This window comes from Neophocaena asiaeorientalis, unplaced genomic scaffold, assembly GCF_003031525.2.
Source record: "Neophocaena asiaeorientalis asiaeorientalis breed wild unplaced genomic scaffold, Neophocaena_asiaeorientalis_V1.1 scaffold427, whole genome shotgun sequence".
In the NCBI taxonomy this organism is placed as follows: Eukaryota; Metazoa; Chordata; class Mammalia; order Artiodactyla; family Phocoenidae; genus Neophocaena; species Neophocaena asiaeorientalis.
This window is the reverse complement of record NW_020172280.1, coordinates 4,637,471-4,663,151: the sequence shown is the minus strand read 5'-3', so window position 1 is coordinate 4,663,151 and position 25,681 is coordinate 4,637,471. Positions and strand designations below refer to the sequence as shown.

The 25,681-nt window shown below is 45.0% G+C and overlaps 1 protein-coding gene across 3 annotated transcripts in view; it reads left to right on the top strand.

Annotated features, from left to right (window-relative positions):
- Positions 1–25,681, top strand: part of ATXN1 (ataxin 1) — a 242,500-nt gene that overhangs the window by 38,326 nt on the left and 178,493 nt on the right. For all 3 annotated transcript variants that reach the window (XM_024763757.1, XM_024763775.1, XM_024763765.1), the window contains exon 2: positions 17,351–17,408. The gene's annotated coding sequence lies outside the window, so the exon portion shown is untranslated. The remainder of the gene's footprint in view (positions 1–17,350; positions 17,409–25,681) is intronic.

Below are 25,681 nucleotides of genomic sequence, written 5' to 3'. Positions count from 1 at the left end.
AAAAAAAGCCCTGAGCATGCTTTGCCTTCTCCTGCTCTGGTTGGTGATGAAAAACTAGGTCACAAGAGGTTGCCCCCTTTCCAGTTACCAGTAGGGGAAACCCCCAGGGCTGCAACAGGAACAGATACAGAACAGCTCCAAAGAAGGAAACAGAAAGAGATGCATGAGAGGCGAAGAATGGGTGAGCCTCGCCCTGTTGAGGGGGAAAGGAGGCGAACCCTGATGCTTAGGAAGGAGAAGGAATGCCATCCTGGGCCTCCTTCCGTGAGTCAGTAGATCTGTGGAACTTGAGGGAAAAGGTGGGTTGCGCTCTCTAGGAGTTTAGGAGGCTTTGGGCAGAGTCCCCTCTTCTCCCGTGCTTTGTTCTGGGTCGGATGTCCTGGCAGCACTGCAGGATGCTGTACTGCTTCTCCAAGTGCGTTCTGCAAAGCCCTGCAGGCTCTGGAGAGACCAGGCCCATGCGCTGCACTTGGCCTCTCTCCTTTATCTCTGTTATATTTCGAGGTTATATAGATCTTGTTTTCTTAAAAATGTCCCGTGGGGGCTTCCGTGGTGGCACAGTGGTTAGGAATCCACCTGCCAATTCAGGGAACACGGGTTCGAGCCCTGGTCTGGGAGGATCCCACATGCCGCGGAGCAACTAAGCCTGTGAGCCACAACTACTGAGCCTGCGCGTCTGGAGCCTGTGCTCTGGAACGGGAGAGGCCGTGACAGTAAGAGGCCCGCTCACCATGATGAAGAGTGGCTCCCGCTCGCTGCAACTGTAGAAAGCCCTCACACAGAAACGAAAACCCAACACAGCAAAAATAAAATAAATTAATTAATAAATAAAAAAATACTTTATCAGAAAAAAAAAAGTCCCATGGTTTTTAAAATTTAAAAACTACTGGTAAATTGTGGAAGAGTGCATATTCTAGGCAATCTGACCTTGGACAAGTCGCTTATTTCCCTGAGCCTCACTTTCCTTATCTGAAAACAAGATTAATCGTAAGTTCTCTGTCTGTCTCACAGAATGAATGAAGGATTAATAGAATCAGTGATTTGTCCCTTCATTCCACAGACATGCATTGAACATCTCCCCTGTGGAAGGCTCTGCTGGGAGAGAAATTCATAAGTAAATGTTTGGGACGGTTATTCCAAGAAGAGAGACAAAGCACGTGCAGAAGAAGTGCAAAGATAACTTCTTGGTGCTGATGCTGGTGGTGATGGTGTTAACTAGACAGTTTAATATAGTGACTCCAGAGCCTAACTGCTTGGGTTTGAATCCCAACTCCAACCACATACCAATGTGACTTCAGGCCCCTTATTTAACTTCCTTGTGCCTCAGTGTTCCCATCTGTACAGTGGGGATGATAATAGACCCTATGGCATTGGGTTGTGAGCGAGCTTAATTTAGAGCTAATATTTGTAAACTAACTAGAACAATGACTAATACATGGTGAGCAGTCCCCCACATTTATTATTGTTACTGATGCCTTGTGAAATTGGTGCTGTAAGGCACGTTGTTAATGGATGTGCCAGGTGTGCTGTTTCTCGGTCCTCAGCATCACAGTCCCTTGTAATCGTACTTCCATTCTTATCTTCCCTCCTGCCTCGTGAGCCCCCAGAAGATGCATCCTGTGTTCGAGAGGAAAGGCAAGAGAAACGTCATGTCAAAGATTCTCTTCTTTCTCCCTTTTTTTGAGGTTGGATTGGCGCTCATCTCGCACCGAACAAAGGCTTTGCCTTACAGAAAGGAGCTTTCTGTGTTCCGTGTGTCATCTGCCTTTGAGGGTGTAATTTGTTTCTGATGTGTATGCAGGGTGCTCCCTGGAGAAGGCTTTGTTGACAACGTGCAGAGGCCTCCTGTATTGATCGGTGATATAACGGTTCTATAGTGGGTGAATGAGGTCATTCTCATCGTGTTACTCAAGTCAGTGACCTTGAGGCCCATCAGATGACTAAGCCACATAGGTGGATCCCTGGTTACAGAATGTCCTTGTTTAAAGGTAAATCGGTGTGAGGGTGACATAGTTTTAAGGAAACTACTGCAAGCGAATTACATGCCCCTTGCTGAGAGGCAGTCCATATTAATAAGCTCTCAGCCCACCCAGGCCTTCGTGGGACTGTTGGGGCTAATTTTTCAAGAATTCTTTTATCTCTGCTTCTCTCTTATCTCTTCTCATTAGACTTCATTTCTCTGTTAAACTGCCATGACAGTGTATAATACTGTCCATGTGAGGTTCAGAGCAAGATACTTAGTTCTGAGCTAGTTGGCTAGTGTGCTTTTTCTTTCCTTTTTTAAAAATTCATCGTGGGGTGGGACAGAGCAGAAGATGAAAAGATTTTTTAATACAATAAAAGAGAGGAAGTAAACATGATGATAAAATATGCATGCAAAATACCCTTGTTTAAAAAAGGAGAAGTAGGGCTTCCCTGGTGGCGCAGTGGTTGAGAATCTGCCTGCCAATGCAGGGGACACGGGTTCGAGCCCTGGTCTGGGAAGATCCCACATGCCGCGGAGCAACTAGGCCCTGGAGCCACAACTACTGAGCCTGCGCGTCTGGAGCCTGTGCTCCGCAACAAGAGAGGCCGTGACAGTGAGAGACCCGTGCACCGCCATGAAGAGTGGCCCCCGCTTGCCGCAACTAGAGAAAGCCCTCGTACAGAAACGAAGACCCAACACAGCCAAAAATAAATTACTTAATTAAAAAAAAAAAAAAGAATAAGACTGTAAGATGTTAAAAAAAATTAAAAAATAAAAAAGGAGAGGTAAACTCTATAGTTTTAGCTATACATTTAATCTGGATAAACACTTTAGCGTGGCAAATAAGAGTTTCTGTCTGCCAGCATCCCTGTGGTTGCAGACCAGGCCATATGACATTGGAATAGGTGCAGGTCTTAAATGAACAGACTTTGAGCATGTAGGCAGGTGAAGGGCAGTGGGGGAGGGGGGGCAGGTAGTGGGGGGAGGGTAGGTTATAATACTTGTTTTGGAATCATTGGGTAGCAATGAGCTGTTTTGTTGTGTATGTTTATACAAATGCTTGTATAGTACTTATTATGTGACAATACTGTTCTTAGTGCATTTTAATGTAGTAATCCTGTAATCCTTACAACCATTATTATGCAAATCCAGCATCTGAGAACAATGAGGTTAAATAACTTGTTCAAGGTCATTCAGACCCAGGCATAGGCTCCAGAGTTGGTGCCCTGACCCCTTACAGCCTCTCACTGTCAGGGTATCAGGAGCACAGAGAAGGGAATTCCTGTCCCAAGGAGGTATATTTCTTGTGCAGGTAGAAGGAGCTTAATTCTTTCAAAGCGTTTCATCAAATGTCCTAATCTGGCAAGTTGCCTTTAAACTCACTGTACTCAGATTGGGAGAATGTGGTGAGTCTCAGCATCACTCCTGGGAAGTAAGACCTTTCCCTTCCTATACCAAACGTCTATTTTTTTTTGCCTGTACCGTGATTGTATTCTGATTAGGAAGTCATTGCTAACGTACACACACTCATGCACAAGAGCCCTTTCCTGAGGGTAAGCAGAGAGCTGGCTTTTGCCCTTGGTGGCATCACTTGGCAGAATAGAAATACTTTTTTCCTGTGGCAGTTGACGAGGCCATCGGTTTGCAGAGCAGGAGAGCAGGGACATGTTCTGGCAGCTTGAACATTTGCCGGCGCTAATGAATCTGTCAAGCATCTAACTCAGGACGGTGCACACTTAAAATGATCTGGAATAGATTTTACCTTTCATAAAAGATAATAATCTGGTATTGGAGTCAGAAGAGGCACATTTTCCCTAAATCATTTAATTAACTCCTATCTCTCAAGAAAAACTTCATGTGAAACAAACAAAAAAGTCCTAAAGTAGCTAAGATCAAGTAAGAATTGAAGGCCGAGTGAGTAAATAACCAAGTTCATGGAAATTATCAAAGAAATAGATATGTTTATTATGAATGCACTATTTAAAAGATGTTTATTGACCAGAGCAATAAGGATGTGTTTTTGATCTGTGATAAGGACAAGTGTTGAAATCCATCCAAGCCACAAACACGATTTGGAGGGTCCGCGTGGAATATAAAACTCTGCAGTCTAGAGCTCATATCCTCTATGGCTTTTTGCTAATTAATAAACACTGGCCTCATGTCTGTTACTTAATAGCCTAATTGCAGCACGTTGGCAAAAGTGCTGTCTTGCACTGTGGGTGGGGGAGGGGGTGGGATTTTCTGTGAAAGAGGTTAAGAGGAGAAATCGTGAAACTAACTTTTTTTAATGAGATGCTCCAAAATAATCAGATACATTTGTATTGGGGTCAGGTAAGCAATTTCTGAGAAACCTTTTCGTGATGATCAGCCTCAGCGGTGCAACCCTGAACATTCACCTTGCCTCTCTGAGCTTCAGTTTCCTCACCAGGAAGGGGAATAATAATAGCCCTACTCGCTTTATTGTGCTGTTGTGAGGATTAATGAGCTAAAACTTCTAAAGCTCTTAGAACAGTTCAACATGAGTTTCAACTGGAATTCCACCAATTGCTAACTCTGTTATCTTGGGCAAAATAGTTCTACCTTTTCTTTTCTCCTCATTGTCTTCGTCTGTAAAATGGGAATGAAAGCATTGATCAGCATTTTGGGGATTAAGCAAAATGATATATGTAAATCACCTAACAGAGTACCCGGCAGAAATTTTAAAAATCATGGTTAACTAAAAAGTCCATCGTTTATTCAGATTTCCTTAGTTTTTTTTTTTTTTTTTTTGCGGTATGCGGGCGTCTCACTGTTGTGGCCTCTCCCGTTGGCGGAGCACAGGCTCCGGACGCGCAGGCTCAGCGGCCATGGCTCACGGGCCCAGCTGCTCCGCGGCATGTGGGATCCTCCCAGACCGGGGCACGAACCCGTGTCCCCTGCAGCGGCAGGCGGACTCTCAACCACTGTGCCAGCAGGGAAGCCCAGATTTCCTTAGTTTTTAACCTGATGTCCTTTTCCTGTTTCAGGATCCCATCCAGAACACCTTGATACATTTATTTGTCATCTCTCCTGAGGATCCTCTAAAATGTGACAATTTTTCGGACTTGACATGACCTTGACAATTCTGAGGAGTGCTGATCATTTTTGCGGAATGTCCCTCACTTGGGGTTTTTCCTATGTTTTTGTTATGATTAGAAAAACCCTAGCTGAAGGACATTCAACAAAATGATCAGTACTCCTCAAAATTGGTAAGTTGCCATTTTCATCATGTCGTGTATATCAGGGGCACGTGCTGTCAACGTGACTTACCACTGTCGATGTTGACCTTGATCACCTGGCTGAGGTGATGTTTGTCCTGTTTCTGCACTTCAGAGTTACTCTTTTCACCCACACAGCTCCCTCCCCACACCTTTCATACTACACTCTTTGGAAGGAACCACACCTAGGGGCGGGGAGCTGCCTGCCTTCCACCTCCTTGAGGGTATATATCTATTGACACATGAATTATTCCAAGTCCTTCTGCACAGCAGATTTGTCTAGTCTCCCCCATTTACTTATTTACTCAGTCATTTCTTTATATCAGTATAAACTCATGAGTGTTTATTTTATACTTCAGATTATAATCTTATACCATGTTATTTATCTTGTTTCTTAAATTGTTCCAGTTTTGGCCATTGGTAGGTCTTTTTTATTGGCCATTGGTAGGTCTGTTTTCCTTTGATATGCCCCCATCATTGTGTTTTTGGTTTTTTTGTTTTGCTTTGTTTTTTTCCTTCCTCTCTTCCTTCCTCTCTTCCTTCCTCTTCCTTCCTTCCTTCCTTTCTTCCTTCCTTCCTTCCTTCCTCCCTCCCTCCTTCCCTCCCTCCCTCTTTCCTTCCCTCCTTCCTTCACATCCCCTTCACACTCATCTTGAATATTCCCTGCCCCAGTTCTACAATCTGCCATTTCTCCAAAGAGCCCTGGTTCCATTTACTGGGAAACGGTGTTAGAAACTAAGATCTGGGCACTGGGGCTTGCAGAAATTTCCTGCTCAACAAATATTAGTCTCCCTCCCTGCTGTGGAAGTTAGGTGTGTAGAGTAGTGAGCACCCTTGTGCCAATAGGTCCTCCTTCGTTGCTCATAGGGTCCTAGCTGGTGAGCCTCGCTCACTGGGGCCCACTGGACAGTGTCAGCCCAGCTGGTCAAGTCAGTGGGTTTCATTCAGCTCAATCCAGGTCAGACTCTATGCTGGGCTAAGCGCTGTGAGACCCATCTCTGCACTCATGGAACCCAACCCTCTAGAATCCAAGAGGGGACAGTATTATAAAAGTGCCACAGAAAATTAAAAAGCTAGTGCGATCGAAGAGCATTTGAGGCTTCTTATACACAATTGGGCTTGAGCTAGGTTCATTTGGATGGGGAGACTGGAAGGAAAGATGTGGACGTGTGAACAGATGTCTTTTAGTGCCTGAGAAGAGGCCTGGAATTAAGGAAGGACTTTAGCTTTGGGTTTATTTCAGATATGAAACAGGGTTTGTTGATCTTGGTGGGATGAAGGAAATGGGCTTCAGCCAAGGATGTGTTGGAGCCGGCTTGCACCGGTTCTCACGAGGAATATTGAGAACAGGCTGGCATCGTGTTGCTAGCTTGAAGTCGGTCGTGGTGGGAGCGTTTACAGAAATCTGCAGACGCTACAAACCAGGGCTCCTCTCTTCCCTCCAGCTGGTTATTAAACATTTCCCTGTTTACCAATGGCTTTAGCTATCTAAAAATCTGGTATATACCCTTGCCCTGAATTTATTATTTTCCTCCAGCAGTTTTTTTCCCCCATGTACACACTTCCCTTCAGTGCTTTGAATTCTCTGACAGGAACTGTCAAAAAAAAAAAAAAAAAGGTTACAATAGAGATGTGTGCCCTTGAACGAAAATTGAATTTTACATCATGTTGGCTGAAGCTCTGATAGTCAGAAAATGTTGTAGTTAGTTGGGATATTTGGGACCCTCTAATGGCCATTCTGGATAACTGAGTTAGAAAATGACCTAGCCTTCCCCCTTGTTTCGGGTAGGAGAAGATCCGTCATCACCTGAGGGAGGTCGTCAATGTCGTATACAAGCAACGTGGCTGTAGGACTTTCCTCCTTCCTTATGGTTGGGGTCGACTTGAAAGAATCTTCCTATTTCTTTATCAAGAATATGGGAAGAAGTGGTATCATCTTCCTTCAGTTGAGAAACCATGACTCGGTATCATCCTGCTTGTAGTAGGTAATGCAGCCCTCCATTAGCTTGACTTCTGCAAGGATGTAAGGATACCTGAGTACTCCCTGGAAGAGTGCTGTGCACCTACAGACAGTTTTCATGAGGTCAGCTCTTGCGCATGGTCTATGATATTGAGCACTATGCAGAATTAGACTCAGAGAAGCTTACGTTTCAAGAGAGTCAACTAAAAGTGGTCAGACACCTGTGACCAACGAGAGTGGGGTTAGGGAAGCCAACTTCTCTTATCATAGCTGGAGATTGTAGGTTTTCACCGTCATCCTAAAAGACAGAGTGGTGGGCTTCCCTGGTGGCGCAGTGGTTGGGAGTCCGCCTGCCGATGCAGGGGACGTGGGTTCGTGCCCCAGTCCGGGAAGATCCCACATGCCATGGAGCGGCTGGGCCCGTGAGCCATGGCCGCTGAGCCTGCGCGTCACAGTCTGTGCTCTGCAGCGGGAGAGGCCACAGCAGTGAGAGGCCCGCATACCGCAAACAAAAAAAGACGGTGGCTTTGCCTTACTTACAGGGATTTCTTTTACCTTTCTTTGCTCTTTCCTATGTCTCTCCATCGAGTAGGTAAACTTTCCTTTTATTCTTACCCGTCATTGACTATACTCCAGACCCACGGTCATATTGAATCTCTGAGGTTGTAGCATTCAGGAGAGAATAGTGCAGGTATTCTGGCCATAGAACAGATATTAGGTGCCGAGTTCACTCTGAGTCAGTGTTACCGAAGGTGGGGCCAGGCTGTTTGCAGCCACTCAGAAGCCAATAAAGAGTCAGGGTTGGTGGAAAGGAAAGTTTGCTTTATCTCGGAGACCAGCAACCTGGGGGGCGGGGGTGGATTCGTGTCCAAAGGCCGACTGTCGACCCTGCCCTTGACAGTCAGTGGGCAAGAGCTTTTAAAGGGGAGTTTCAGGGGTGTGCATGCAGAAGCAGCACAGGCAGCTCTGCCCGTCATCTTCTAATTGGTCACGGGGTGGTCTGATCAGCATCACCATGATTGTTTTAAGTACACAGTTAATCTTCAGTTCCAGGGTTGGTCTGTTCCATTTCCTTGAGGCCAGTTCTCGGAATGGTGGCAGCTTATGTCATGGCTACAGGCTGGTCATCATGTAGTTAAACTTCTTCCACCTGGTGGGGTTTCAGTATCTACAAGACAGCTCAAAGGATATGGTTCAGAATATTATCTGTAGCCCTTGAGGAGGAACTAAAGGTTCCTTGACTATGCTTAACGACTAAACTATTATTATTTGGTCCTATTTGTTTGCCTTCGCTTCTGCCTTTTCTCACTTCTCTGATTAAACTTATTCTTTGGCTAAAATTTTTCAACAGACAAAAAGCGGGTGGAGGCCATGGGGGAGGGAAGGACCATTGGGTCCTGCTCTGTTTCAATAGGAGCGCTCATATTCTCTTCTACTCCAAATGATCCCTAGATGTGGAGGCTGTCAAATTGTAATTTTCAAGCCTGGTTGAAATTCCTCAGCTGCCTCCTGTAAACGAGCCCTCTCATCATGGCTGACCTGGACCTCCTTGGGATAATCTGGCCCAAAGAGATCACCTGAAAATCTCCCTTAAAGGGCCGAGTGATCACGACGAGGCTCTTCTTTTTCTAAAATCGTGGTAAAATAGACATAAAATGAAATTTATTATTATTTTATTTATTTTTTATACAGCAGATTCTTACTAGTCATCAGTTAAAATTTATTATTTTTAATGTACAGTTCACTGACATTAAGTACATTCACATTGTTGGCAGCCATCGGCACCATCCGCCTACAGAATGCTTTCCACCTTCCCAGACTCAAGCTCTGAACCCCTTAAGCACGAACTCCCCACGTTACCCCTCCTCTGAGCCCCAGCAGCCGTTCTACTTTCTGTCTATGAATTTGATGACTCTAGGTACCTCATATAAGTAGAATCGTACAGTATATGTCCCTTTGTGACTGGTGTATTTCATGTAGCATAATGTCCTCAAGGTTCATCCATTTGTAGCATGCGTCAGAATTTCCTTCTTTTTTAAGGCCACATAATATTCCATTGTGTGTACAGACCACGTTTTGTTCATCCACGCTGGAGTGCCTCCACCTTTGGGGTTTTGTGAATAAGGATGTTGTGAACATGGATGTATACATGTATGTTCAAGTTCTTGCTTTCAGTTCTGTTGGGTATGTACCCAGAAATGGGATTGCTGGATCACAGGGTAATTCTATATTTAATTTTTTAAGGGACCGTCATACTGTTTTCCACAGTAGCTGTACCTGCATTATTTTATGTTCCCACCAGTAATGCACAAGCGTTGCAGTTTCTCCACATCTTGGCCAGTGAGTGTTGTTTTCTGGTTTTGTTTGTTTTTATAAGAGCCATCCTAAGAGGTGTGAAGTGGTATCTCATTATGGTTTTGATTTGCCTTTCCTTCATGATTAGTGATACTAAGCATTGTTTCATATGTTTGTCGGCCATTTGTGTATCTCCTTTGGGGAAACGTCAGTTCAGGTCCTTTGCCTGTTTTTAATCAGGTGGTTTGTTTCTTGCCCTCGCACAGGTGTCTCCCTGCTTGCCTAGATAGGGCACTGCTTCAGTAGACTACTGAGCACTTATGCAGGGTTCTCTGGGGCAGCCTATTCCCTTTGCGAGTGTGTCATGCAGAGATAAATGCGCAGGGACTTGCCACTCTGAAAAACTCCATCTGACATTGAAAGATTTGCCCTTCCTGCTTATTGTGAAGGAAGTTCAATGGTGAATACTGCAGAAATGGACCAGTCACTGTTTTTGGATAGCGTGGGATGTTGTCATCTGACAATTTTTAATAAGTAAAAATAAAATCTCTTTTGGGGAAAAGGAGGAAACAGAGACTCTGTCTTTTATGTGCCCAGTGTAACGATATTCTAGACCAGGGATTGACAAACTCTGGCCCATGGGCCATATCCCACCTCCATCTGTTTTTATAAATAAAGTTTTATTGGCACACAGCCATGCCCATATGTATAGTATTGTCTATGGCTGCTTTTGTGGTACAGTGGCAGAGCTGAGTGGTCTTGACAGATTGTCAGGCCCTCAAAGGCTAAAGCATTTGCTGTCTGGCCCTTTACCAGAAAAGTTTGCTAGACCTTGACTATTCTGGACATTTAAGAGGTACCATTTTTTAAAATTCTTTTAAACCAACTGGGATTCCTGGTTTTTTTTTTTTTTTAAAGAGGTACCATTTTTAAAACATAGCATAGTGATGTTGATGGCTGACCGTTCATGCTATAGTGGAGCAGTTTGAGAGCTGTAAAGCTCACGTAGCTATAAGATAGTATGGCTTTTGAGAATGTACTGAACTCCAACTTTGTGTCCAGAACTGTGTTCTTTAATTAAGCCTTTGCTTTTGATTGGGGCAGTAACTTTCGCATCGCGCATCACCAGGGCTGCTTGCCGGACGTGACTGAGATGTTTCTAACACAGGCAGCACTTTTTAAAGTCATAGTATCTGACACTTGCCTTTCCCCTGTGATAGTCCCTATTTATACTGAACCTTGGTGAAATAGCTCTGATCTTTAGCTGCAGTGAGAAGAGTTAGACTGCTGGCACATGGCCCTGAAGTGTAGAACACAGAAAACTTGCTGCTTTCACCCTAAAAATAGCATCCTGCTTCTTTTACCCCTCCCTCCAAGCCAGAGGTGCAGCCTTGCTAAGGCAGGATTGGCCAGTTTTGGAATTTAGAGGTGCTGTTGGTTTGCTGATTTTGTTATGCCTTCTCTTGAACCTTTTGGCCGTTCATGCAGTGAACTTATGCTGATTGCTAGAAGAGTGGTGAAGGTGTATGGGTACTGATTTTGAGGGGTTTATACCGTGTGTTTTGGCAATTCAAGAATATTAAATTTGAACGAATATATATAAAACCCTTTGAGATCATTGGAAATTCTAGACCTGCACACACACATACACTCATACTCACCCACGAACACAGACACCCAGGAAATCATAAAGCCAGGAGTGACATCTACCTGAAGTGACATCTGCATCTACCTGTGTCACTTTCTCACACAGAGTGGCAGGGTAACCATTTTGTACAATCCAAATAGGATCTCAATAATGGATGAATCTGGTGAGACCCAGTGATGGATGAATCTGGTGAAGTGCCACATTTTGCTGTAGATATAATATTTATCTAAAGGCAAAAGAGAGTCCTTATCCCATTTCATAGAGTCTTACTGCCCCGACGGTTCGTGAAGTGATAGGCATTGGTTGTAATAGTGCCGATCTGTTGAAAACTTTGTAGCCATTTTCCTTTACTTTTTGAGGAGGAAAGCTGACTTCTTTTTTCCCCTGTAATCTAATAATCAGTATTTCGCTTCCAGATCTGGTTCTCTAACCTATAGTGATTTTAATTACTCCCCTTGGAAACCACTCCCAAAATACTCTCTCCTCCTTAAGTTACAGGCCTTAATGTTGAACGTAGTCTGGTGAGAATCCCTTTGCAAATGATTTTCTTCAGTTAATATGAGGGCAGTATTTCCTTATTTTTGTATTTGTATGTTTTTACTCCCTATGAACAGATATCTGCTGAGTTTCATGGTATCTATTTATAATCATCTTTTCAATTTGTAGACAAGTTTTGGAATTCAGATATTGCCCTTAGAACAACTTGGGGGTCATTCATGCACTCAGTAAGCATGCCTTCTTATTTATGGTCCGATGAGAATTCATTAATTTCTGCGTATTTTGATTGTCTACTATATATGCCAGGGCTAGGTGTTGGGAATACAGAAATAAATGACATAAATTCCCTGCTCTCAGAGCTGGGCCACAACTGAGTGGAGGAGATGCATACCCACAAAAATTTACAATGGAATTGGATTGTAGAGATGTGTACAACATGCAGTATTAAGTCTGGAGAATTTGTAAGCCTACTTAAGTCTTTCTATTGAGTTAGACTGTGGACAAATGTATCAAATGAGAAACACATCAATAATGTTTATTTACTCTGAGGTCGTAAGTGGAAAAGTTGAACGAAATAAAGTGCATTTATTATAACCAATGGCATGCAGCAAGGCCACTGCCCTTGTGCCACTATTGTTCCTGCACATCCTTTGTGTTTGGGTCATTAACATCGCGTTTAGGTCAGATGAGAGTACGTTCCATCTGCCACGCTTTGATAGCTGAAGTAAAATGCTGATGGAGATAATTTAAGATCATCTCTGTGCTGTTGATTGCATGCTTCTGGCTCATAATCAGAATGATGCGAAGTAATTGTTAGAGCGACTTGCCGAGGCTCCATTCTGTGTCGCTGCAACTGTCAGCACTTCGGTCCTGCTGCTGTCCCTGAAGAATGCTTGCCCAGCACCTGTTGGATGGCTAAAGCATGACCTGCACTCAGTGTTGTGGGCGACTTTTGTTCTAACATCCTCACTTGCTGCCCCTGTATATTTGATAACCTGAAATACCTGCTTATTTAGTGGAAGCAAGTGCTGTCTTTTGTGTTTGACAGAATGCTATGTACTGGGACTTTCATGTAGACATACACATGCTCCGTGCCATGGTGCTCATCTCTTTTCTCTTTGGCCTTGAAACCCAGACAAACCTTGCTTCGAATTCTTGCCTTGTCACCTGCTGGTTATATGACCTTGGCTAGGTCACTTGTCTTGAACCTTGTTTTCGTTATCTGCACAATGGGACTGTTTTACAGAGATTTTGTGAGGATTAGAGATAACAGATTAAAACTTGTCGGCATAATTAGCCACCCACTAAGTGTAGCAGGTAATATTAAGAAATCCAGTGCTTACTTAGGATGACATTATACAATGGCAAGACAGAATTTTCCCAAGTCAGTAGTCCAAAAATATATTGTGAGTGTGGAATGGAGAGTATCAGTCCAGTTTTCCTGGCTAGGTCATATTTACCAGAGACACACAATCAGATGGGGACATTAGAATCTAAACCATCATTTTCCATGGCTGGGTCTGCTATACGGAATGTGCTCCGGGCCATCCCATGTACATCATCAAGGGATGCAAAAGCAAATTTGAAAGCAAATTTAAGAATGTGTATCATTAGGTTTCCCTGCATAAAAGAGACGTTATATAGCACACAACACAGCCTGACCATGTGGTTCTCTCTCATGGAGAAAGCAGTGACCACAAGAGAGTGAAGCAAAGCAAAAATTTTGTCCCTGTAAGAAGTTCATGGTTAGATCTAGGAACATCTCACAGACTCCTGAATTGTACCATAAAAAGAGATCTGTTAAAAGTAGCTCAGTCCATATTCCTTGATACAGTAAAGTCTCTAGTGGAAGTTGTTGAAGAGATGCTTTCTCTGATTGCATCCAGTGCTAAAATTTAAGGTCTGAGTTCTTATCTCCCAATGTTGATTCTATTTCTCATGGTCAAAATAGAACTGTAGAAATCTCTTCTAAGAGCATGAGGCCCACCACAAATTGTCACTTTCTTTAAAAATTGCATAAGCTGGACAAGGCATGAACTTTTGTTGGAAGGTATAGCATGTGGAGGAGTTATCAACTGGTTTCACAAATCAAGCTCCATGTTTCTCCACGTTTGTTCTCTCCAGGATTTTCCACTGGTATCTGATTTGGCATTTCTCTGCTGCCACAGTATGTCCTGTCTTTCTTTCTCTGCTGCTTCCTGGCAGTCCCCCACCTCCTGCCTGCTTGTAGGAGCAGTGTTGGCAGTACTTTAAAGGGTTACATTCATAACTGGAGGAAGAATTCGCTCTAAACATTTTGCCGATTGTGGGGATACATTCACTTCCCCAGCTTCCCCCCAAAAGTAGTATTTTCCTGAAATGATGCTAGTCAGTCACAGTTACAGGTATGGCACAATTTTCTCAATCAAGGACAACGATGTGTCTGTCGTACGACTCAATTAAGCTGTATCACATATGTTTTTACCAAACCAACCGTTCTCTTTGAGAAGGAAGTTAGATTAGAAATGTTGAGACTACATGAGCATTCCAACTCTTGATATCTTCTAAATATGATAAATTCTGATTTTTTTTGTTTTCAAGTTCATATAGCGTGATTCTGATTTTTAGGTTCACTCAAGGGTTTACAATTTTCAGTTTACTTTTCTCTGTATCCTTAAGTCACTCCACCATAATCAGGCTGAAAAACAGGGACACTTTTTGAACTTCAGACATCATTTCACACTTGAAATAGGCATTTCTATCCACCAGTAGCCCTAGTCTTTAAAATGTTGTCCCCTTTCAATATACTGGACACTCACTGAATATTGTGATTTGTGATTTTATTCTTCTGTGGTGTATGTACTAGTTTGTATTCTTCTCAGCTACACGCACTCAAACCAAAACACTATTTTGTTATGACTTCTGCTATTTCTTTAAAAATATTTATTTATTTGTTTGTTTGTTTATTTTAGCTGCGCTGGGTCTTAGTTGTGGCATGCGGGATCTAGTTCCCCAACCAGGGATCTCTGCATTGGGAGCGCAGAGTCTTACTCACTGGACCACCAGGGAAGTCCCCAAGACTTCTGACATTTATACAAGCTGACTTTCTTCCTTTTTTTTTTTTTTAAACATCCTTATTGGAGTTTAATTGCTTTACAATGGCATGTTAGTTTCTGCTTTATAACAAAATGAATCAGTTATATATATACATATATCCCCATATCTCTTCCCTCTTGCGTCTCCCTCCCTCCTGCCCTCCCTATCCCACGCCTCTAGTTGGTCACAACAAGCTGTCTTTCTGACTCTTACCGAAAATATAGAAGCAAAAGAACCACACACTACCCCAGGTGTAGTCATTTCTCACAAATGTGGGACACTGATAGATTCTGTAAATCAGCAGATATGCATTTAGTGGTTCATTCTTTCAGCACAGTACTCTTGCAGCTCTTAAACAATTAATGATGGAGATGGATTTATTCATGTTAAAAGAGGTTTACAATATAACAAGTAAAATATTAGACTGCAGAACAATACGAATGCTATCATAGAATGTTATGAATAAATTGTATGTATATAATTTTATTTATGTAAGCATATGCATAATATAGTCTGTACACTTGAGCATAGGAGAAAGCCTGGAGCCGTAGAAGCCAAAATGTTCAAAGTGATTATTAGTGGGACTTTTGCTGATTGATATTATTTGGGGTTTTTTCCTCCCTTATCTGTATTATCTAAGTGTTCACAGTAAATGGTTTTACTTTGTTCTCATTTTTCTCACCTCATTTTGGTGGGTGGAGAAAGGGAACACAAAGCTCCCACACCTTTGATAAATCATGAAATTATAAAAAAGCCGTTCTCTGTCTTGTCGGTTGTCACAGATCTGTAGACGTGTTGTGCCACACGGCGTGAAAGCGTTTTCTTTTTATTGAGTCTCTCCTGCATGCCAAGCACCGCACTAAGAACCTGAAACATGATGTGAAGTCGGGACTATTGCTGCCATCATGCAAATGAGGAAAGGGTTCTGAGAGTTTATGTTACTCGCGTCGCACAGCTGGTGGGTGACAGAGCTGAGACTCAGGCTCAGATCTGACTCTAAGATCAGCGTTTGGGGTCTTGGTGAATCTCACTGTAGATCTCGTCTGCCTTGAGGATGAAAAGGTTAATGTACGTGAATGGATTCTGAAGCGTTGCTTTCAAAAGAAGGTGCTCAGAGATTTTACCAGCGTGGACCATCTTTCACCGCTTGCCGTGTTTCCCTGCAGTGTTTTCAGTTAGAGTGTAAACTTCTCAAGGCAGAATCACGTGGTCTCAGTAGCCCTTAATTCTCCTCTCACAGGCTGGCGGTAGGGTAGGTGAGCTTCCCCCTGGGACTCTGCAGGAGAAGATTGCCTAGAAGATTCTGAGACGCCGGGTCTGGGAATCTCTGGCCAGTGGACACATTCTGAGGAGGAGATACTGCATACAGCCCTAGAGGCCTCAGTGCTCTTTTCCTTTTAGGGAAAAGGAAGGAAAAGCAGTGGCCTTCTTAGAGCTGGAGGCTGAATCCGCCATGCTCTGGGATTGTGTGAAATTTGCCAGTCTCGGGAGCTAGACTAGCACTGCCTCACCCCCTGCCGAACCTTCAAAGGCATCTTTAAAACAGTCTCTGGAAATTTTTAAAAACTTGGATCTTGAGTTTAGCCCCTTATGTGATGCACAGTAAACGGTTCGTGGCTGTCACACTGCCTTATCTCCCTTTGTCTTACAGGCTTCCTCTTCCAGTATGCACATCATCTCGGTTCTTTCCCACACTTTATCTCAGACACTGGCTTCCTCACGGGATTACTCTGTCCGCCTGATATGTGGCCCCCGGTGCCTCTCTGCCAGTCCACGTTCCCGTAGGAACTTGATTATGGATCCCCTTGGGATCGTGGACTTCAGTGGGGGATGCATGGAGTTGTGGGTGCCCCATTTTGGGGGAAGGCAAAGTGACATGATGGGATGCTCTGGTTACTATGAAGACATCTTCTTTTAGCTCCACTGTGGAGGTGCAGACACGACATTTTTAAAGATCCACCTAAAAAATGATTTACCAGGCACCACAGTATATGTGGCGTATGTATTGTACGGTCAGGCCATTCAAGATGGCTGTTCCCTTGCTCTCAACATGCCGTGCTCGACCAGGCTCGGCTTCACTCACGTGACTATCCAGTGCTCCTAATTATAGGCCTTAATCAGTAACTGCCTACGTGCTTGCCCCCGCCCTAGCTGCTGGTTTCCCTGGTAACCAATGAGCCCACCTGGCCTCAATTCCCCCTATAAATGGTAGCCTCCCTCGCCGCTGAGGAGCTAAGAGTATCGCCATGTCCTGCTCACCGTGTGCGGTACACAGGGGGGGTGTCTCTCCAGGTTCTTTGTGTAGGACCCCCTTGCCCAGGAAGTCAGGTGCCTCTGTCGCCGTCTGTGGGCTTTTCCGTCTGGAGGCTGGGTAAACTACAAGACTTGCAGACCTGCGGCGCCACGGCACTCCTTTGTCAAAGATTCACGCATCTCGAGATAAGAGAATCGTGCGTGTGATTGTCTTCTACATATTAATTGTTCAAAGCTCCGTCTTTAAAATTCAAGTAGTCAGCCAAGCAGTGGGCCGTCCACGTTCGTCAGACATTAATTGTGCACCTAGTAAGTACCAGAGGGCCAGGCGCTGGGATTTCTTATCTCTCCGGCCTGCATACCTGTGCTGATTTATGGGATGGATTTAATGTTTCATTTTTAATCTCTTTCTCTTCCAGTTTTCCAAAGAAATTAGTCCGTTCTCTGGGTGAAGAGAAAGCAATCTGTTTTCACAGGGTGAGTAATCCTTTGACTCCTTTATATATATTTTTTACTCACGTTACTTAGCACGCATTCTCTGGGAGTGTTCTCCTACCTGGAATCAAGAGACTCTTTGTACTCATTACATTTCCCCTTCCCTTTGGAGGGGAGGGTTTCCCCTGGTGTTTTTCTGCCATTTCTTTTGGCTGTTCACAGGTTTTGTCTCTTCTGAGTTGTTACCACCGTTACTATTACCTTGTTCAGTTTGCAGAGGGGATGAGGTAGGAAGTTTCAGAAACACGGCCGTGGGCAAGGAGAACCCATTCGTTTTGTTCATGTGACATACTGTTTTGTTTTAACACCACGACAGAGAATCATAGGATGTGAGCACTAGATGGGATGTTACAGCTCATCTAGCAAAGCCCCTATGTCCAGATGGGACAGCTGAGGCCCTGAGGGCTTCCCCCAACCCTGGCATCTAAGCCTAGATTATGAGAGAGGCATTTAACTCTCAGCTGCGTGGGGTCATGCCCTCCCCCATCACAACCCCACACAGAGCTGTCCTTTGAATCCCAGTACCTTCTGGGGATACAGAGTTACAGGCAGTTCAACCCGATGTAATCCTGATAAACTAATGCTAACGTCCCTCTAAGGCAAGTGTCAGGAGTGATGCCTGTTGCTACTTAACTTTCTAATCACACTTGGTTACTAACAAGATGAGAGAGGTTGATTGCATGGAGGTACCCGGAACGTTTCCATTTTGGACCTCATCTGAGAGGGCCTAGTTTTTGTTTCCTTTGCGCCTTTACCAAACCACCGCATTTGCAATGCCCCGTCACGTGCTGAGACTCGGTGGTCCACCTGCTTTGCAGCTAGACGCCGAGGTGCACCTGCAGGCGCTTGCTGGCCAACTGCAGAGTGGCACGCCCCCCACTCAGGGCTGTCTGCACCTGCAGAGTGAGGCTTAGCAGGTTTCTTGAATTGCTGTGCAAATTTGGCCCGCAATCATAGACTCTCGGAGAAACATTTCTTCACTAAAAAAAAAAAAAATTATGCTTCGTACGTGAGGGCACAGTTGTGGGGTGTTACGGCGAATATACAAATATGGGATCCCAGAAGGTGAACCTACCTGTGGTTCTTTCGAGATGCCTGTGCGACCTGGCTCTGGATCATGTTCATTTAGGTTGATGATCTAGGTGCACTTATTTCCAAAATGTTCCATGTCCTCTAGAGATTGGCCCAAGCGTAGTATTGAGAGCCTGTGTCCGTTATTTTATCCCACTTGTCAACTTAATCACTTTACCTTAACAAATGGGGGCTTCTCTTCTGCCTACTGGAGTCCCTGTAAAGGAACTTGAGTTTCCTGCTTTTCAGGGTACAGGAGTAGTCTGCTTTCTACCAACGCACTGTGCGGAACTTAGGACATGGATTGGTGATTCGCTGAGAGACCGTCCGCCTGCGTATTACTCCAAAATTGATCTCTCCTGTCTCCCCGTACTCCATGTGCATGAATTGTGCATTATTAGAAGTGTGAATGTGAGGGTTTCCATTTCCTCATCTTATCCAAGAAAAGCCCAGAAGGTTTATCCCCAGAGCACACCAAAGTATAACATGGGACACTGAGGTCTGCTGCTACCTAGGGAATCAAAGGGTCTCTGTGGAACTAAGAGATTGATAAAGACTAAAACAGGACACAGTTCAGGGCCTTAGGAAAGGGGGAATGTGCTAAATTCCGTGCCTATTTTGTGCTATTCTTTAAGAATAAACTGGTAGAGGGGTGTGAGGTAAGAAATGGTAAAGCAATAGAATAAGGACCACCTGAACTCACGCCGACCACTTGTAGCAACTTCGGTTTCCTGCTGGGTTGCAAGTAGCTTGAAGTCGACAGTCAGGAGGTATCAAATCATAATCCCAAATACTACAAGCTGTTTGCTTTTACCAGTTGGGGGAAAACTAAACACACACCGAAGCCGTGAGTTTTCAAAAAGCAACTCAGAGGCTGATCCCCACATCTTGGGTTTGTACCACACAGGTCCACGTGCTGCACGCGGGTCCGCCTTGTAAAAACGTGTCACTGGGCTCCAGCTCATGGTATATGCGGGGTGGCTGGACCCGGGAACAAGGTTGCTGTTGTTTCCAAGCTCGAACAGTGCTCGGCCTCGATGGTGTCCCTTTAAGGGAAATCTAGGGAAATGCTCTTGCCAGCGCTGGGATTTTATTTGCTAGAGGCCAAGTAGCAATGGCATGTGTTGGTTCCATAGCAACATGTCTCTGCAGCCAGAAAAAATATAATGACTATGGCAGCCAGTGTATCCCGGGCAGGTTGAGCACAGCCCCGATGCCTCCTTTTATTTTCCACCTTATCCTGGCCCGCCTTTCCCCTCCTGTAGAGAGTGTGGGCTGCTACCTCTGCTATTAACACTTGCCTCCTGTCCCCACCGAGCTGGGGACTCGAGGAGGAAGGCGGTGTCTGTAGTAAAATTCTGCAGGGCCCCGAGTGTGCCAGCAGAGCTGGCAGAGCCTCCCTGCCTCAGCAAAGCCAAGTCGGCGGAGGGTCTGTCCTTTTCATCATCCCTGTGACCAAGCAGCCCTGGCAGGGTGGCTCAGTGGGCAGAGTACTTCCTGTATATTGTGGTCAGCTGCTCCTGGCTGGAAAGTGGGCAGGGAAACAGCGGTGTGAGATCTAGGGAAACAGAGGACCCGTTTAATGTGCTCCACAGGGATTGAGGAGACCCCTCCCGGGGCAGAGTGCAGTGCCAGGCATGGTAGGGCTGCACCCAGAAATCAGTGCACGTGGCACACCTTCTAGGAGCTTCCACCAGAGATGCAGTTTCCAATTGCAGTCTCTCCAGTGTGTGGGGTTGAGGTTTTAACACTTCTCTGATGTTTTCTCTAAAATCCTCCATGAAACCATTATAATCACCCTTGATATCAACAGATGCTTTTTCCCCCCAAACTCCTGAAACATTTAAAAAATCTTTACCATCTATTTGACATTTGGTTTGTATTTCCTTTTTTAATACATAATGCTTTGTGGGCCTGAACTCTTTCTAGTTAGAGGGTAAGGCCTTCAAGGTCAGGAACCATCTATCTTCATCTGTTTTTTATTTTTTTCTCTAATGCTCAGAACTGAGCGCTGTAGATAGTAACCATACATTAATCTTTCTTCATGATAACATTATAGTCTCATCCAGTCTCATAAGGAAGCTTTGAGGCAAGTGTGTAAATATACTAAATTCTTTTAAATTCTTCAGAGAAAAGATAAATTCAAGAAATTCTTTAACTGCTGTGGTTTAAAAAAAAAAAAACATGTAGATATGAAATCACAAGGTAAGAATATCTAAAGACTTCACATTTCCTCTTCTTCCTCTTTGTGGCTACTGACCATGACCTGTGTACCATAGGGTTTCACAGTGGCACTGAAGTCATCCCCCCCGCCCCGCCTTCTCCCCCAATATTCACTACTTTGGTTGAATTAGCCTTACTATACCTTTTGGGCCAGGCCTCTCAGTCAAACCCCTAGCCACGTCTTTGGAGCTGTTAAGTAAGCGATTGGAAGGATTTTTCAATAAGGTGACAGGTTTGATAGATTAGGATAGTGGTTCCTAATTTAGTTTTGAGGTCTGTTGGAGGAGGGAAGGTGTTTATTGTATAAAAACCTTTATCTTCAAAGAGTACTCTTCCCTTCCCAAGTCCTGAGCCAACTGAGAACCAATGCCAGTGTAATCATAAGGCAGATGGAGCCAGGGTGCACCTCGGTGACGGAGGACAGTTAACTGAGTTAGAAGCTGTATCTCAGGTTGAGAACCAAAGAGCTTCCCAACTCATTCTCTAGTCTGGGCCTGATCACAGTCTACCCGCAGGGAAGTTTTGAGTCTGCAGGCCACTGTCTGCGTAAAGAAGGAAGGAAAAAGAGACCCCAGTTCTATGCACAGCCGCCCTGCCTCCCTACCCTGTGCTCAACATTTTAACTCTACCCAGTGGTGGATTAACCCTACCCAGTGGAGTCAGTTTCCCAAGGAGAGGCATGGTCCACGCTGGGTTTAGCCTCCAGCCAGCTACCTCACTCCACATCCTTGGGAAAGAAAAAGGATGAAGTAAAAAGAAGGCCAGGAGGGCTTTGAGAAAATCCTTCCCATAGAAAACAGAGGAATGGAGTGTGTGCTGTTGGCCTCTGGTTCTGCTCTCATCTCTCACTCTCCACACTTTGGTCCCCAGTCTCCCTCTGGCCATCTCACCCACTGGGTTTTCTTCGTAGCTCCTTGGTTTGTATATCTGTTAACTGGTTTATTGTTAGTCTCCTCTTTTAGAACGTTAGTGAAAGCAGAAACCTCATCCGTATCACTGACTGCTGTATTGCAGTACTCGAAGCTATACACGCACATAGGAGGCATTTGATTAAACCTTTGAATACATTAAATGTTTTTATGCCTCTTCTCACGTTTAATTGCCTGGATGTCCTTGTGCTCCATCTTGCCTGGCACATACCTATCATATCATAACACTCAGTTCATCTGTCAGTTCTCTATGGAATCTTCCAGTTTCCCTTCTTCCAAGGGGAAGGAGCACCTTTTTGTTTGTAACCAGTTGCCAGGAGTTGTGCGCGCGAGCGCGCATGTCTGCATCTTCTTTGAGTGCAGCTGTGTGTGCTCTCTTTCTGGATATGGTTCTGTAACACTTAAGTTCACTTATTTGTTTATATATTTATCACCTTTACTGGATTGTAAACTCCTTGCGAACTGGGAAACCTTATTTGTCCCTGTTTCTGTAATCCCTGCCATGTAGTAGGTGCTCAGTAAATGTAAATGATATTAGCACTCTTTACCACATGCCAGGTACTGCTGTCTCTTAGTGCTTAAAACAACTTTCTAAGTACTTGCATGTATTAATGTATGTAATCCTCACAACAAGCTTACCAGATACATTTTTTTTTTTTGGTACGCGGGCCTCTCACTGTCATGGCCTCTCCCGTTGCGGAGTGCAGGCTCAGCGGCCATGGCTCACAGGTCCAGCCGCTCCGCGGCACATGGGATCTTCCCGGACCGGGGCACAAACCCGTGTCCCCTGCATTGGCAGGCGGACTCTCAACACTGTGCCACCAGGGAAGCCCCAGATACATTTTTAACTCTCACAGATAAGGAAACTGGGGCATAGAGAGTTGAGGTGACTAGCCTATGGTCTCACAGCTAGTCTGTTTCTATAGCTGTTACTGTCTGCTGATTCTCAGAGAAGGACCGTATAGACGGACGAATGAATGTCTAAATGGGAACCCTAGAAGCCCAGATGCATATCGTTTAACAGGGCCACAGTAAGAAATGATCACCAAATCAACCTGTGATTAGCCATGGTTGATGTAGGTCCCTGGATGAATCCCTAAAGTTTTATAGTAGCTATGTGCTTAATTCCTAATTATCCATGCCAGCAGAGTGGTATTAGTTAATGAAAGTAAGTAATCGTCATTATATTTGGGGGATTATTTCTTAATGGGAAAATTGTTAAATCATCAATTACGAGTTACAGTTGCTCTGTGTAAGGCTCACTGCTAACTTTGGGGAGAAATGGGAGGTCAGAGGAAGTGAGTTGGAGGGTGAAAAGGAGAACCCAGGAGTATAAACTAAGGTTGTTGTGTTTAACAGGCTCTTGCTTACTTGAAGAGGTGCGATGACAGGTAAAGTTAAGGAAATCAAAAGAAGTAAAGGGCAGTCAATATGAGAACGATCACAAGGCGTTATTACACATGATTAATTGCCAGATGGTGATAGTAGAGAAAATGAAAGTCATCGTGTTAGTCAGGATAGGATGGGCCTCATGCTTCAGAGGGTCAATCCTAAACTCTCACTGGCTTAACCAAGTAGAAGTTTCCTTCTCCCTCAATCAGCGTGCGCTGTGAATCTGGTGTCTCTGCAGGACACCGTCCTCCACGCATGGCTCCCCGATGCAGGCTGCATGGATCTTTTTATCCTACCAGCTAGAGACCTCCCTGTAATCACAGGGGGAGAGAGAAAACTTGGAGAATTACACGAGCGATGAAATGCTTCAGAGCTTTGCCCTGGAAAGGGCATGTACCACCTGCTATGTCCTAGACAAGGCATTCAGCCTTTTATACATAAGCTCCCACCTTTCCAATCCTCAGATTCCTTTTTGTGTTTCTCCCACCCAGCACACTGTAGGTGCTCCATGAATATCTGTAGGGTGAAGGAGTGAATGAACGTAGCGATGAATTGTCACTCGTGACTGATTGTGTTTATAACAGGAATGCACGTGACAGCCCCCGAACCCAGACTTGGAAAAACTAAGCCTGGCGTGAAGATGTTGATTAAAATTAAAAGAGTATTATTTAAAAAAAAAAAAATAACAGAGCTGACATTGATTAGCCACAGTGAGTGGAAAATCATGAAGACATGAACAGATTAAATCCAATCTAGCTGGTGGTTGAGCTCCTGTTAAAGCCCAGCCTTTCATGCTTCGGCCCTGTCACTGTCTGTCCCCTGCGTGAAGTCACAGTTCATGTGTTATCTGGCGCCAGCTGCCCTTCTAGCCTTGTTCCTCCTGAACCAGGTAGAGATTACTGTCCTCATTTTAAAACAAAGAAACTGAATTAAGGAGAGGTTAACCTGTCCAGGATGCTGCCGTGATTCCAGCCCAGGTGTGTTTGCACTGCACCGTCTCTCCCCTGCGTCAGGCTCTCTCGCACGTGCACCTGCTGCCTCCAGTCCTGGGGTCTGGCAGACGGCAGCGTCCACCTCCAGATCAATGGAGAAAGGGGGTTCCAGACAGGGGCAAAGCATGGCCGAGCCCAGCATAGCAGCCGAATGTGAAAAATAAGTTGGAAACTCTGTGTGTGAGTCAACGTGAAAAGCGGTATGCTCATAGAGACTGGGGCAGATCTCACTGGAAAGGTAGGGAGGGGTCACAGCACAGGTGTCAGACCAAAGAACGGGGCCTCTCAGCCATGTCTCCATGTGTTGTATTTGATCAAGAGAAACCTGAGGGCTTCCCTGGTGGCGCAGTGGTTGAGAGTCCGCCTGATGATGCACGGGTTCGTGCCCCGGTCCGGGAAGATCCCACATGCCGCGGAGCGGCTGGGCCCGTGAGCCATGGCCACTGGGCCTGCGCTTCCGGAGCCTGTGCTCCGCAGTGGGAGAGGCCGCAACAGTGAGAGGCCCGCATACCACAAAAAAAAAAAAAAGAGAAACCTGAATGCTGGGAGTCCCAGTGATCACAGCCACTAACAGATTCCTAGAAAATGGGGCTTGTTTCTGGTTTGCAGGGGGGTGGTCGGTGGAGATGGAGGGGCCCTGCCTGTCTTTGTTTTAATGTGAGCAGGGCAGTGCTGTGGAGCGGGTCCTGAACTGAGGGTTCGTAATCACTGGAGATCTTTCAGCAAGCTGGTGATGGGACCAGCCTTGTTTCAGTGAGATTAGCTTTACAACTGTGTTCACGGCCCAGGAGATGGTGGGGAGAAAACCAGAGACGGGGGCCCTGGTTGGGAGGTTATTACAGGCAAAAGGAGATAAGACTTTGAAAACTTGGGAGCATTATGAAGGGACAGATGTGGTTGATACTACAAGGAAAAAATTGACCAAAATGGGATGATTGTGTGGATGTAAGAAACAAGGGGAGGAGTTGGAGACTCCTTTTTGAGACTGACTTTTTGAGCCCAGGTGGCTGTTGAAGGTGTCCTATGTTACATATCTTTTGAGCTTTTTTTTTTTTTCGGTACATGGGCCTCTCACTTTTGTGGCTTCTCCCGTTGCGGAGCACAGGCTCCGGACATGCAGGCTTAGCGGCCATGGCTCACAGGCCCAGCTGCTCGGTGGCACGTGGGATCCTCCCGGACCGGGGCACAAACCCGTGTCCCCTGCATCGGCAGGCGGACTCTCAACCACTGCACCACCAGGGAAGCCCTTGAGCTTATTTCAGTAACAGTGTTGTTCTATGAGTTGAGGCTTCTTGGGTAGAATTGGCGGTAGCCTTAGACCAAGATAAGCCCCCTTTGAGTAACTGCGTATCGTCTTAACCCCAACCTTAATCTCTTCCTGCCCTGCCCTCCCCAAGGTTTAGGATCAATTCTTAAATCAGCAGCAAAGTCATCAGGCTGCAATTTCATCTCCGTCCTGGCCCTCTAGTGGAGACAATGGCTTAAACGTGGGCCGTTTAAACGTAGAATTAAATGTTGCAGCATCTAGCCCCTGATGAGAGAGGGCTCACCGTCCACGCAGTGAGAACTGTCTTTCTCTTCTGGTTTGCCTCGTTACCAGACTCAAGCTCCCCATGGCTCTGGGAAACACGTGGCAACATTTTGCTGG